The 15,991-nt window shown below is 42.5% G+C and overlaps 1 protein-coding gene across 2 annotated transcripts in view; it reads left to right on the top strand.

Annotated features, from left to right (window-relative positions):
- foxp3b (forkhead box P3b) overlaps positions 1-15,991 on the top strand; it is a 35,486-nt gene that overhangs the window by 7,176 nt on the left and 12,319 nt on the right. The gene's annotated exons all lie outside the window — the stretch shown is intronic.

The following is a 15,991-nucleotide window of genomic DNA, read 5'->3' as shown; positions in this document are numbered from 1 at the left end:
CCAATTCACGTGTGAAGAGCTCTGATTCGACAGACTATGAAATCAGCAATGATCACAGAAACCTTACGTTATCAAGCACCTGCATTCATACCCCTGTTCAAACAGCTAAATCAGAAAGCTAAATAGAATATAATGAGAATTTAGTTAGAAATATTAATTTACATCCACACACTGCAAAATGCTCAGTGTTACAGCAACTAAAAGAGATTACAGTGTCGTCCATATTCTTGATTTCTCTCTACTCCACTTTTAATTTGGGATCAAACCATTATTATACAGTCAGGTCCATAAATATTGGGACATCGACACAATTCTCCTCTTTTTGGCTCTATACGCCACCACAATGGATTTGAAATGAAATGATGTGCTTTAACTGCAGACTTTCAGCTTTAATTTGAGGGTATTTACATCCAAATCAGGTGAACAGTGTAGGAATTACAACAGTTTGTATATGTGCCTCCCACTTTTTAAGGGACCGAAAGTAATGGGACAAACTAACAATCATTAATCAAACTTTGACTTTTTAATACTTGGTTGCAAATCCTTTGCAGTCAATTACAGCCTGAAGTCTAGACATCACCAGACGCTGGGTTTCATCCCTGGTGATGCTCTGCCAGGCCTCTACTGCAACTGTCTTCAGTTCCTGCTTGTTCTTGCGGCATGAACCAGTTCCATTGGCAGCCATACATGCCCACGCCATGACACTACCACCACCATGCTTCACTGATGAGGTGGTATGTTTTGGATCATGAGCAGTTCCTTTCCTTCTCCATACTCTTCTCTTCCCATCATTCTGGTACATGTTGATCTTTGTCTCATCTGTCCATAGGATGTTGTTCCAGAACTGTAAAGGCTTTTTTAGATGTTATTTGAGGCTCACCAATGGTTTACATCTTGTGGTGAACCCTCTGTATTCACTCTGGTGAAGTCTTCTCTTGATTGTTGACTTTGACACACATACACCTACCTCCTGGAGAGTGTTCTTGATCTGGCCAACTGTTGTGAAGGGGTTTTTCTTCACCAGGGAAAGAATTCTTCTGTCATCCATCACAGTTGTTTTCCGTGGTCTTCCGGGTCATTTGGTGTTGCTGAGCTCACCGGTGCATTCCTTCTTTTTAAGAATGTTTCAAACAGTTGATTTGGCCACACCTAATGTTTTTGCTATCTCTCTGATGGGTTTGTTTAGATTTTTCAGCCTAATGATGGCTTGCTTCACTGATAGTGACAGCTCTTTGGATCTCATATTGAGAGTACAGATTCCAAATGCAAATAGCACACTTGAAATTAACTCTAGACCTTTTATCTGCTCCTTGTAAAAGAGATAATGAGGGAATAACACACACCTGGCCATGGAACAGCTGAGCAGCCAATTGTCCCATTACTTTTGGTCCCTTAAAAAGTGGGAGGCACATATAGAAACTGTTGTAATTCCTACACCGTTCACCTGATTTGGATGTAAATACCCTCAAAAAGCTGAAAGTCTGCAGTTAAAGCATATCTTGTTCGTTTCATTTCAAATCCATTGTGGTGATGTATAGAGCCAAAAAGAGGAGAATTGTGTCAATGTCCCAATATTTATTTATGGACCTGACTGTACATTTTGGTTTCACTATGTAGAAATTATGGCAGTTTTTATACGTACCCCCATTTCTCTAATGTTTGGGATGCATTGATGGCTTCACGGGTGTTTGTTTGTGAATAGTTAGGTGTGGTCCTTTGCTTCCTTTGTGCAGGTATAAGAGAGCTTTCAGTATCTAGTCTTAGTTGTCAGCTTTTGATTGGATTTGGAGCCTGTTAATGGCGTGGTCCCAATGTCACCATGAGGACCAGAGTTGTGCTAATGACCACCAAGAAAGCTATTATGAGGCTAAGAAATAAGAACCTCTACAGTTGAAGAATTCTCTCCATAATGAATGAGGTGTGGATGTGTCAGTGACTACTGTCCGCAGAAGACTTCACAAACAGAACTACAGAGGCTACACTGCAAAATGCAAACCACTACTTTGCTGCAAAACAGGATGGCCAGTTTACAGTTTGCTAAGTACAGTATGTAAAAGAGTTAGTTCTGGAAAAACAGATGACTCAGAGCAATGTGTTGCGGACAAAAGGAACGGATGAAGGCAACGCCCTTCATCTGTGAAACATGGTGGTGGGGTTTTATGGGTTGTGCATGTACAGCTGCCACAGATACTGTATGAGTTGATGATGTAACTGCTGCAGCAACAGCAGATTGTATTCTGAAACATACAGAAGCATTTTAACTGCTCAAGTCCAACCAAATGTCTCCAAACTCATTGGATAAGGTTTCATCCCACAGCAAGACAATGGACCGCATGCAAGAACCTCTTGTATAAGCAGGTTTGCTCTTACGAGAACATTCACCAATTTTCTCAAATTTACAATTTTGTCTTTGGTATGGGTAATATTGTCTTGAACACTTTCTGACTAAAAGAAGGAACATGCAGGCTACGCATTAAATCATCTTCCATTTTCCAATTTCCCTTCCTCAATCGCAAGCAATATCACTCCATTAACGTCCAAATGATATCAGATGCAAAATACGACCTGCCAAATGTCGTTGCTCAATGGCCTGGAGGGACGCAGGACTCCTCTGTGTCAGGCTGTGGGACAGAGGAACCCAGCGCAGACTGGAGGACGGAGAGAAATGGCAGGCTTTAATAACAACAGGCAGAGGCAAGGACAGAACACAGAAGGCAAGGACAGAACAGATCAAGCATGACAGAAAGACTAACTGACGAACAAGCAACCAACAGAACATACAGGCAGGTTGAAATACACAGGTAAATGACTAAACAAGCTGAAATACACAGGTGGGCTGAAATACACGGGCAGGCTGAAATACACAGGTAAATGACTAAACAAGCTGAAATACACAGGTAAATGACTAAACAAGCTGAAATACACAGGTACATGACTAAACAAGCTGAAATACACAGGTACATGACTAAACAAGCTGAAATACACAGGCAGGCTGAAATACACGGGCAGGCTGAAATACACAGGTAAATGACTAAACAAGCTGAAATACACAGGTACATGACTAAACAAACTGAAATACACAGGTACATGACTAAACGACTGGTGAGATTGCTGGAGAACAGATAATGAGAGCCAGGTGAAAATAATAATGAATGAGCAGACTAAAAGGACTATGGAACAAGAGAGAGGACATGAACAGAGTGAACTGACATTTTCATGTAAAATAATTTCTAGTTAATTTCAGTGAGGATATCAGGTGACACTGTTAACAGCATTAGTATTTTTTCCCATTACTTGGCTTTGCCGGTCTCTTAATTCGACTGATGACAAATAATATGCTTTCGTTCATCTATTACCATTAATTCCTAGGAAAATATGACGTCAAGGCTGGCCTTATATGGCATTTTTGACTTATGCCGTCACACATGATTCATCATGTTTTCATTGGCATTTTGGACAGTTTTCTGAACTTAAGAACATTTGCTGAATCGTACATGGCACACTCGAACAGGCCTATCTAATGAGAAAGAGTTAGAGAAAGTTAACATAAGAATATGAAAATGTTCTTGCCTGAGGCCCAATGACCCCAAGCATACTGCTGAAGCAACAAAGGATGAGTACCTGACCATGAGCACCTGGTCATGCCAATGGGTAACAAACTTCAAGCAGTCATTCCATGCAGAGGATTTACAGTAGGACAAAGTACTCAGTGCTCCTTTCATTTACATGTCATTAACATTGATGCAGGCATCAGTTGCACACCGAGGATCGGGGTTCGTGCCAAAGCCAAGGTAGAAGGTGTATCTTTCCGTCCAAATCCTAAATCCTGGGACTTCCAGGACGCCTAGCAATGGGGCTGTATCCACAGCAATTTTTTGTTTTCAAATATTGTAATTTCTACACGGTGATACCAAAGTGCAGGAAAACTACTGTGAGTTTGTGTTGCAGTGAACATTTTACTGTGTGTGAATTCCCCTCTTTACACAGACAAAACAGAAACAAACAGAGAGAGAGAGAGAGATGATGATGCAGTATGTATGTGAATTTGTGTATATTTGAGGCATTTTAATAATATGACCTAAGAATATTGATAATAAGCGATATTACATGGCTTCAGGTTGGACCCCATCCACGCAGTAGTGGTATTTCGACCGGAGGGAAACATGATGTTCCACATACTAGGATACTGACTCATAAGAAGGTGACACACTGACTGAAATGTTGCAGACATCTCTGTCATTTCTGACACCACTGCCCTAGATCTGTCTGCCATGTTGCTCATGCTTTCACATGTTAAATGTTAAAAGGGTTTGTGGAATTATTCGGTGAGGTTAAAGTTTCCTGTTAAACTTGTTGAACTTTCCTATTTAAACTGCAAACCCTGTCTGTCATGTTCCTCCTTCAGGTTTCAATGTTTTCATGTGTTTGAGTGTTACTAGGGGTAGTGAGCCGCTATGCTACAAAGTGCAATGGAAATGCAGCATGGAGACAATCCGTGGTGGGCCATGCTGACCGTACCAGGGGGTGGGGGGACACCATACAAAGTCATATGAGCGGACTTGTTGATTACATTACATTAATGGCATTTGGCAGACGCCAAAGTACAACAAAGTGCAAAGTGCATACCCATAACCAGGGATAAGTTAGCTGAAAGACCCTAGAGGGAAGTACAATTTCAACTGCTACCTGCACAGCAAAGACAAGGACTATTGTATTATTGTAATACCACAATACACACATGTAAGAATAAACTGCTTACCTAGTCAAACAAAACTAGTAAAGGTATCATCCTAATACACAAGTAAATAACACAGGCAAAGACAACAGTTAATGTTTACAGGGAAGTAGGGAGGGACAGGGAGAGGTGCAGCTTGAAGAGGTGCGTCTTTAGTCTGCGCTTGAAGATGGCAAGAGATTCTACAGTTCTGACCTCCATGGGGAGTTCATTCCACCACCGTGGAGCCAGAACAGGCAGTAGTCATGAGTGGGAGGTGGAAGTTTGAAGAGGGGGAGGCGCCAGGTGGCCTGTGGAGGCTGAACGAAGGGTTGTAGGGTGTGATGATCTTTTGGAGGTAAGCTGGGGCTGACCCCTGAACTGCTTGGAAAGATAGCGCCAATGTTTTGAATTTGATGCGTGCCATGACAGGCAGCCAGTGGAGGGAGGTAAGCAGGGGGGTGACATGCGAGTGTTTGGGAAGGTTGAAGACCAGACGAGCTGCTGCATTCTGGATGAGTTGGAGGGGTCTGATGGCAGACGCTGGGAGGCCAGCCTGGAGAGAGTTGCAGTAGTCCAGGCGGGACAAAACCATCGCTTGGACCAGGAGCTGGGTCAAGTAGGGGGTGAGAAAGGGGCGGATTCTCTGGATGTTGTATAGGAAGAACCTGCATGACCGGGTCACCGCTGCAATGTTCTCAAAGAGGGACAGTCGACTGTTCATCGCCATGCCGAGGTTCCTTGCACAGAGTAACTGGGTCAGTGAGGTATGCACTAGGGAAATGGAGAGATCCAGATGGGGAGAGGTAAGAGCAGGAAGGAAGATCATTTCAGTCTTACCTGGGATGATGGCGGGAAGATAGAGACAGAGTGAAAAACACAGACAATAGGCCATTCAAAATGTGTGGTGTGGTGATTCAGCCAAGAGGAACTGGTAGGCCAGGATCAGGACCTGGGTCAAATGCGTAATTGGTTTGGTGTCAAATACAGGACCACACGGGTGGGGGTTTTACTTTTTGAGAGTATTTCATAGGTTCCCATGCACCAGTCAAGCTCAATAAAGTGTAGAAAAGTATTTGACTCGCAAACTATTTCGTATTTGACCCAGGCCTTGCCAGGATATTATTTAGGTGTTTGTAGCACCACCCTGCCTCACCCATCCCTATACAGTCACCCACTACCTCACCCTGCCTCACCCTGCCTCACCCATCCCTATGTGGTCACCCACTACCTCACCCTGCCTCACCCTGCCTCACCCATCCCTATGTGGTCACCCACTACCTCACCCTGCCTCACCCATCCCTATATAGTCACCCACTACCTCACCCTGCCTCACCCATCCCTATGTGGTCACCCACTACCTCACCCTGCCTCCCCCATCCCTATATAGTCACCCACTACCTCACCCTGCCTCACCCATCCCTATGTGGTCACACTGCACTCTTTAGTTGTCGCAACTGCTAATTTTTACGTTTGGTTTTATATTGGCAGACTAGCACGTAGGGCGCACACACACCCCGGGGTGATTAAGCAGCAGAGCGGAAGGAGTGGGCAGAGGAGTGTGGTAACATGGCAAAGCTGACAAAAAAAAAAAAAAAAAAAATGAGAAACATTTTTCGCCTCTTGCCTCTTACTTACACTTTCCTATTTTATTCAGTACAAAATAAAAATAATATATTTTAAACATGATTCATTTCATGAATGCTTATTTATGTTCCGCTCAAGAAACTAGCGCCAAATTAGGAAAATCCTATTTGGTGTAAACATTCATGTTTTTTGTTTATGTTTTCATTACACTTAAACAAAATTGATGTAAAAATATTTAGCCTAGCTGAACTACAGTATTTTCCACCGCTTTAGACATTTTATATTATGGAATGAAGAATAATCTAAGTTTGTCCTTCAAGAGATTTGGATTATCTTCAACATGTAGAAAAACAATATACAGTATATAAGTTGACCACAGGAACATGTCTGGTGTCCACAGAGGTCACATGGTTTAGCAACAATGGCCAGGTGCCTACTGTATATGTCCAACCCATGCAATATAGTCAGATGAAAAACCTAAATGTAATTGTAAATAAATAAATAAATATTGCTTTTCTATCAGAATTTTGAAGGGAAATTTGGCATATGGAGACTGGTACTAACTGACTTTCCTAGCATAAACAAATTTAGCAGGTAATTGTTTCACCACATATGACAAGTCATGACCTTGAACTAAAATGTGTGCAATAAGCATTTCTACTTTTATTTAGAAATATTACAACATTTCACTGGTCAGTGGTTGAATTAATCAAATGTATTTAGATGTCTTGTTTGGAGTGAACTTGTGTTGTTTGTTCATATTGAAGTTGTCAGTTGTAAAATAAAACTGTTCTGTTTTTCAGGCACAAAATCTTTTCAGATCTTTTAGGGCTGATATTGCAGGAGCAGGACTCATGAGTAATATTATTACAGCGATCCAGACAAACTGAAATTACTGCCGCAGTAGGGAAACCATATGTGTCACTACACCGCATGGAATTATTTCAGTCTTTGAGAAATAAATGCAGTGTTTGTGTTATATATACTGCGTGTAAAATAATATAAATGAGTCATTCCATGTGAAAACTATTTTAGAAAATCCTCCCACCTCATAGTCTCAAATGTTCTTGTAATTGTCTATATTTGTTGCTTTTTATGAATTATGAAAGACTGCAAAATTGTTTCTGTGAATTCTATTTGAGTTATGCCTCTTTACAAAACATAAGCATAAGCAAAAAGTACACTCTCAAATTAGCGTTTAATTTTAGAGCATTTCCAGCAGCCTGTAAATCCTGTTCTAATGAAGTAAAGGTATCATCACCAAAATTGGTGGGGGTGTACGTCTCCACCCATAGATTCAGTTAATATCTTGATTTCTGTTGGCTCTCAACCTTGCCCGTAAATGCTATGTGTTTTTTTATTTTTATTTTTTTACATATTTATATTGCCAAAATTGGCGTTTAAGTAAGTAATCTGTGTAATTATGATTATTTTATAATATAATCATAATTGTTTACATTATGATGTAGAAGGTATATTTGTGAAACTGATCTCTGAAGTTGGTACCAGCCACAAACGGACACAATTTCAGCTGCCTGGATGGTCATGTGGGATCAGTAGCAGTAAGCTGCAAGTTATATATTTCATAAAGCTATAGTAGGGCTGTCTCGAGGTGTAAAGTTCATTTTTCCGCTAAAATGTTTTCTGTCTTAAAGGACAGCTTGCAAACTTTCATAACTCAATGCATGGCATATACATAAAACAATGTATATGCCCATCAGAGTTAAATCTGAGAACTTAAGGTGGGAGCCATTGGTTCACGTGATGTGGGATGACTATTTAATATTAAAATTAAACATTTTTTTTTTAATTTCATATTAATAGGTGAAATATTATATATGTTTATACTACTACTACCACTACATACTACTACTACCACTACAACCACTACCACTACTACAATTAATAATAATAATAATAATAATAATAATAATAAGAATAATAATAATAATTATTATTATTATTATTATTATTATTATTATTATTATGATTATGATTATTATTATTAATAATAATAATAATAGTGATTATTATTCTTATTATTATTATTATTATTCTTATTATTATTATTATTCTTATTATTATAAAATATTTGAACAAACTAAGTTAATCTTATTATTTTCTGTATAATTATAACAAAGTCTCAGACATCAGTGTATTAATTAATTTGTATGAATATATATGAATAATATATTTAAGTTTCATAAATTGAACTTAGTTTGTTAAGTGACAGATGGACAATTCAGAGGGAATGTAATAAAACCAGAACCATAAAATGAGAAGGACATTCATAAGCATGAATCTTTCTCTTGCGTGTGATTGTTCAGCGGCATGAGCAGGCTGTGATAGGGATATTGGCTAAGTGGGGTGAGCTGAGCTGGGGGTGGGTTTGTTCGTGCCGTGCGTTAAATGTCAGTGATGTTAAGTGACAGAATTTCCATCTAAAACCGTAAAATACTGACGAAACGCTCTGCCCTGGTTCCAACGGCAGACAGCAAGGGAAAATAATCCTGTTAATATTTGCATGTTAAAGTTCAGACATAGACTTGCTTCTGTTATGAGTCTACTGTTTCCTGATATAGATGTACCGAGTCACCTTCAATCCTTAGTGGTTAATAAGGACATTCTGCTTTTGACACGGTGGCTGTTTCTACTATGTGTGCGTATGCCAGATCTCTGTGTATAATAATACTAATAATTCTACTACTACTACTATTACTACTACTAATAATACAGTTTTTTTTACAATCACTTTGACACTAATTTCAGAACCTTGAGATCATTTTTCAAAACTGTCGACATAAAATCAAAACATTTTTTAAAACTAAACACTTTTTTCAATTGCTTGGATACAATCTACATAAACCAAATATCATTTGTTTGCTGAACCATATGGCTTGTTCACAATGACACAAATTAACTTTCAAAGTATTAGCATTTCAAAATGAAATATACACATTACATTTGGAAAATACTGTCTTTTCATTAATTTCAATGCGTCTAACCACCAATGTATTCAACAACTCAAAATGATAAATAACTGTAACATTACTCCTCTTTTATGGAAAGAGATTACTTATAACAACATTCCATGTTTGATCATGAATGTTTTAGGATAAATACATCGATTGACGCCAATTACTTTGGAACAGGATCAATTTTACCAGATCATCATTGAATGTAATATTTCATCAGCCTTTGTCTTAGGGGTTTTCAACCTTTTTTGGCACATGCTCAAATGACTGATGATTGATTTTACATAGTGATAAGAGCAGTCAGATGATCCATGTTAGAATAGAGATCAAGCAGTGAGAGGAGGAGGAAGAGGAGGTGGAGGTGGTCCAGAGAGGTGGCCTTGTTTCTCATCTTAGAGGTGGGGGGTTAGGTGGTAGAGGACTTGTCTTTTACTGCAGTTGACACCTTTTTTCCTAATTGGTGCCTATAATTTTGTTGCTATGATTACAGTTTTTTACAATTGTCCTTCATACAACTCTCTGCATCAACATGCAGCTTGGCACAACAGTGTTATGTTTCGTGTTTTTGCCTGTATGTTTTCTGTAGCCTGTTCATTTCACTTCATTCATTTGTTTCACCTGTTTCACTTCCTGATTGTTTCCCCACCTGATTGCCATTCCCTCTCGATACCCGTTACAACCTGTTTCGTCCCCGACCTCCGAGTTTAGCTCATTCCATCTATCTGATTCTGACCCGTAGTTTCTCGACCCTTTTCTGTTCTGATTAGCTCGTTTGTTTTTGACCCCTCACTTGTGACCGCTACGAAAGATCTTACATCTCATCTCGCTTTTGGATTCCCCGTTCTGAGTGCCTGATAGAACAATCTGGGCAGAATGGATCCAGCGAACCCGACCCCAGCTTTAGAAGCGCTGAGACTTAAGGGACAGCGCTTGGGGGTTTACGAGGACGAGTTTTGTTCTCTGAGTCGAAACATGAACTCTCTCCGACACCAGATGAGGACATTGAACTACCGGCGTGGAAAAAAATCCTGTGATTCCACGCCTCCTCAGCTGTCTGCTCCGGAACTGGCCCGGTCCCACCTAGAACCCTGTCTGCCACCACCCGAGCGCTACGACGGCGAACCCAAGAACTGTGCATCGTTCATTTCTCAGTGCTCACTCATCTTTGACCTACAGCCGTCTGCCTTCCCCACCGAATGCTCCAAAGGGGCTCACGTTGTCACCCTCCTGTCCGGTCCAGCTCGGGAAGGGGGAAATGCCTAATGGGAATCAGGTACCGCCGAATGCTACAATTCCCCCTCCTTCTCTTCGGCTATGAAGAGGGTCTTCGACCGGGCCATCTCCAGACCAGCAGCCTCCCATGAATCCCCGTATCTGCCAGGGAATCCTAATCGGTGTCGGACTACTCCATCAAGTTCCTGACCCTGGCGGCATCTGCAGGCTGGGGCGAGATGGAGCTACACAGGGCATTCCAGAATGGTCTTTCTGAAAACATCTTGGCCCAACTGACCACGTGTGAGCTACCATCATCTTTGGATGCCCTCATCGACCTAGCCATCCGGGTGAACACCAGGTTCAGGGAACAGCGTGCGACGAGGCGATTCCGGGAACCCGATGTCCCACCGCCTAATCACCTCCACCTCATCTCCAGGTCTCCCGAGAGCCACCTCAGCCTGGACCAGAACCCATGTATGTGGGGTCCACTCACCTCAATACCCTGGAGCAGGAGAGATATATGAGGGGGAATCTCTGCCTGTACTGCGGCGGACCTGGCCATCGCATCCAGAGCTGCCCGGGAAAAGACCACACCCGTCAGTGAAGGAGGGGGTCCTGACGGGCGCTACTTTGAACACTTCTCCCTCAACCTCAAGGTATACTATAATGGCTAACATCTCCTGGGAGGGGGCTCACCACCAAGTACGAGTTTTGATCGACTCCGGAGCCGATGCCAGTCTGATCTGCCCCACTCTGGTCCGTTGCCTGGGAATCCCTATGTCCGCCCTCATCCAGGTTCTCTGCCATCACCGGCACACCCCTGGCTGCAGTCAACATAGTCACTTCTCCAGTTTGGCTGCAGATCTCCAGGAACCACCAAGAGGAGCTCACCTTCTACATCATAGAGTCTCCCCTGGTCCCAGTGGTGTTGGGCAGACCCTGGCTACTCTAACATAACCCCCAGGTCGACTGGGTCCAGGGTACCATCACAGGCTGGAGCCCCAACTGCCACCAAACCTGTCTCCTGTCCACCTCCAGCCAACCTGAATCCAGTCCTGCCATTCCAGAGAGCCCTGCTGACCTGTCAAGTCCCAAGCCTGCTCCCTGCCTCCACACCGGTCATACAACTGTGCCATCAATCTGCACCCTGGCAGTACACCACAGAGAGGCCGACTCTTCTCCCTCTCCATCCCAGAGACTGTCGCTATGGAGAGTTACATTGGGAGGTCCCTGGCTGCCGGGCTGATGCACCCCTCATCTTCCACTGCCGGGGCCGGATTCTTCTTTGTGGAGAAAAAAGACAAGTCCATCAGACCCTGCATCGACTACCTGGTCCGCATCCGAGAAGGCAATGAGTGGAAAACGGCCTTCAATACCCCGAGTGGCCACTACGAATACCTTGTGATGCCGTTCGGGCTCACCAACGCACCAGCCTTTTCCAGATCAATGACATCCTCAGCGGGCATGATTAATTGCTTCGCCTTTGTATACTTAGACAATATCCTCATCTTTTCGGTCAATCTGGAAAACACATTGGTCACGTCAGGCAAGTACCCTGTTGCCTCCTGGAGAATAGACTGTTTGTCAAGGCCAAGAAGTGCGAGTTTCATCGCTCCCCCATTCAGTTTCTGGGCTTTGTCGTCCCCAGGGGGCAGCTTGAAATGGACTCTGAAAATACCTCTGCCGTTGCTACCTGGCCTCCTCCTGCCAACTGTAAGGCACTCCAATGATTCCTAGGGTTTGCTCATTTCTACCGTAAGTTCAGATGGAATTACAGCTCAGACGCTGCCCCCCTGTCTGCATTAACCTCCAGCAAGACACCTACCACCGACTCCACCTTCAGGGAGCTTAAGAGACGTTTCTCCTCCGCCCCTGTTCTGACCTGGGGAAACAGTTCACCCTAGAAGTGGACGCCTCTGACACTGGAGTTGGGGCGGTGCCGTCCCTGTGGGCCGATGACAACAAGGTCCACCCATGTGCGTTCTTCTCTCGCCGTCTCTCTTCCACCGAGAGAAACTACAGCATAGGTGACTGAGAACTTTTGGCCATTAAGTTGGCCTTTGAGGAGTGGCGCAACCTACTGGAAGGGGCTACCACCCGTTCATAGTCTGGACTGATCACCACAACCTAGAGTATTTAAGATCAGCTAAGAGACTGAACCCTTGCTAGGCCCGGTTTAATTTCCCACTGACCTACCGGCCTGGCTCCAAGAATATCAAACCTGACGCCTTGTCCCGAATATACTCACCTACTCTGAACGACAAAAAACCTGCCGCCATCCTGCCTGCCAGTACCCTGGTCACCACCTCACAGCTCACCATAGTGAGTAAGGTGGAAGAAGCTCTTAAGGGCTGTCCTGTTCCTGACAACACACCTGCCAACCACCTGTTCCTTCCTGAAGCTGTCCGCCCACAAGTCCTGGAATGGGCCCACACTTCCCGACTTGCCTGTCACCCTGGGGTCAGCCTGGGAGACAGGAAAATCCGGAAATTAGCGGCCCGAAGGACTCCCGGTTCCACGTCGGCCATAGTCCCATGTGGCTGGACTTTATAACCGGTCTGCCTATATCCAAAGGAATGACCGTCATCATGACAGTAGTGGACCAGTTTTCCAAATACGGGTCATCCAAAGAGATGAACTGTTGGTCCTCCATGTCTCCGCCTACACGGCCTCCTACTGGAAGTCACCTCAGACCGAGGTCCCCAGTTCGCCAGCCAGTTCTGGAGAGCCTTCTGCGCACTCATCGATGCCAAAACCCAACTTTCCTCCGGCTTCCACCCTCAGGCTTAATCAAGAACTAGAAAAGACGCTCCGTTGCCTGGTGGAGAAGTCTCCATTCTCCTGGGTGGATAGCCTTCCATGGATTGAATACTTTGCTTGCTGCCTGGGACGAGGAGAAAGAGGTGGATTTGCCGGCTCCTCAGTCAGCGGGCCCATCAGACCTGGAAAATGGTCTGCACGGCGTTCCTCAAGAGCATCTCTGAAATGCAGAGGTTCGCCGACTGCCGCTGACACCCTGCTCCATGCTACATGGTCAGCCAGAAGGTCTGGCTGTCTTCCAAGGAAATTCCCCTTCGCTCCACTTGCCCCAAACTCACCCCTAGGTTTATTGGTCCCTTCACCATCATCCGTGTCCTCACCCCCTCTGCAGTCAGACCTTGCCTCTCACCTCCCCTATGCCGCATCCATCCAGTATTTCACATTTCACGGGTGAAACCAGTTATCACGTCCCCAGTTAGCCCCCCTGCCAGACCCCCTCCACCCCCCCGGCTAATTGAAGGGGGCCCTGCTTACACTGTCCACCGGTTCCCCCCGAGGCAGGGGATAACAGTTCCTGGTGGAGTGGGAGGGGTGCGGACCTGAAGAAAACTCCTGGGTACCCGAACGCCACATCCTCGACCCTCCCTAATCAGAGACTTTTTCATAGAGCACCCAGAGATGGACACTGGGGACGCCGGGAGTCGCCCATGGGGGGGGGGGGGGGGGGGTACTGTTAGGTTTCGTGTTTTTGCCTGTATGTTTTCTGTCCATGTCATTAGCGTTTCCGTGTTTTTGTTACCTCTGTGCCCACCGTAGCCACCCTGTTTCACTTCATTCATTCGTTTCACCTGTTTCACTTTCTCTCGTTACCTGTGTACCCTCTGTTTGTGCAGTTAGTTGCCAGATTATTATTATGTGTTTATGCCATATTTATGCGGTTTCTGTTTGATACCTGTTACAACTTGTTTCGTCCCTGACCTCTGAGTTCAGCTCATCCCGTCTATCTGATTCTGACCCATAGTTTCTCTGCCCGTTTTTCAACTTTTGTTTCTGGATTGTGTTTTTGTCTGATTAACTTGTAAAGACTTTGTTAACGAAAGATCTTACGTCGTGGTCTCGCATTTGGATCCCCCCTTCTGAGTGCCTGATAAACATTTCATTTCATTCAAAAAATCCATCAAAACTACCAAACTACTGCAAACATGTCTCAAAGGAAAAGCACCAGCACTAAATGTATTTGTCAATCATAGACCAATGATCTAAAAAACATTAACAACCAGTGGCATTACAATGGATTCATGGTTCAGACTGATTTTTTGTCAAAGCAATGAAAAAATCATTCAGTTTGATCCACATACAGTGATGTGTGAAAAGGTCTAAAAAAGTAACCTCTGTATCAAAAAATGCTTGTTTGCAATTGTAAAAAAAACAGTGAAACATACCCACAGTATGTTGTAATTATATTTTTTTATAGTATTCTGATTTTGTGCAATGATTCCACTTTCTTCTACTGTTTCCACTATTCCCTTCATCTAGAACTACAAAAATAAGCATATTGAAACATGTATCAAGTATTTCAAGTATTTCAAGTATTGTAAAAACAACAGTGAACTATAGGTAGCTTGTGTGTGGGTGATCTAAACAAATGTTCCTATAGTATTTCACACGAAATGAGTCACTGAGTTCAAGTTCAAAGTTCAAAATTTCTTCAAAGATATGAATGTACAATGCATGATTTGAACAGGCGAACAATGATGATGATGATAATAATAATAATAATAATAATAATAATAATAATAATAACATAAAATAACATTGAAATAAATGAATTTCAAATGATCATTTGACATATTTTATGTTGCATTTAATTTCTGTAAATCGTGTATGTCTGTATGTATTAATTTATCATAAGGAATAATTGGTAATTGGTAATTATTTCTTGTTTTCCAAAAAAAAAACCTTTCTAATTGTGAGTTTATAATGACTGCTATTGGAAGCCATCTTAATCTTTATGTGCACCAGAGAATCTACTTCCAGTTAACAATCGGTTATATTTGTTTATTTTGCAGTAGTAGAATTAATTTGTTGTTTAATTCTTCAGTTATGTTAAATCCTATCATTTAGCTATAGTTACTGTCATCTTAACAAATTACCTGATTCTGAGATACAGTTAGAATTTTAAATATAGAAAATAGAAAAATAAAAGTAAAAAAGATAGAAGAAGTTCTACATTTCCTGTGCAGGATGTACAGAAGTGTATACAATCTCTCCCCTGTTTTAGAGATTATTATGCTTCTGAGCATAAAAGCAGCATTGTGCACATGAGGGAAACACCGACGCTTTATTTCTGAAGTAATCTCTCTGTGAGGTTGTTTTCTCAGGAAGTCACCCGACTGAAAAACCACAGTACTTTCTTTTTTAAATCCTGTTTCCTGGGTACTCTCTCTCTCTATCTCTCTGTCTCTGTGTGCATGTGTGTGAGCGTATGTATTTTAAAAAACAAAATGTTCTCATGCAAATCTCATTTGAAATCTTTGTCCTATTAACATAAAGCTACTTACACAGCATGTGATCCATCTATCAAACTTTATGCAAATTTCAGGGGATGCTTCTTCTTTTCAGCTAACAATAATGATAATAATAATAATAATAATAATAATAATAATAATAATAATAATAATAATGCATTTCAATGGAATTCTTGTTGGAAGAGCTGAACAGAAAGTCATTCAGCAGTTCA

This window comes from Conger conger, chromosome 10 (genome assembly GCF_963514075.1).
Source record: "Conger conger chromosome 10, fConCon1.1, whole genome shotgun sequence".
NCBI lineage: Eukaryota > Metazoa > Chordata > Actinopteri > Anguilliformes > Congridae > Conger > Conger conger.
This window is presented reverse-complemented; position numbering and strand designations above follow the sequence as displayed.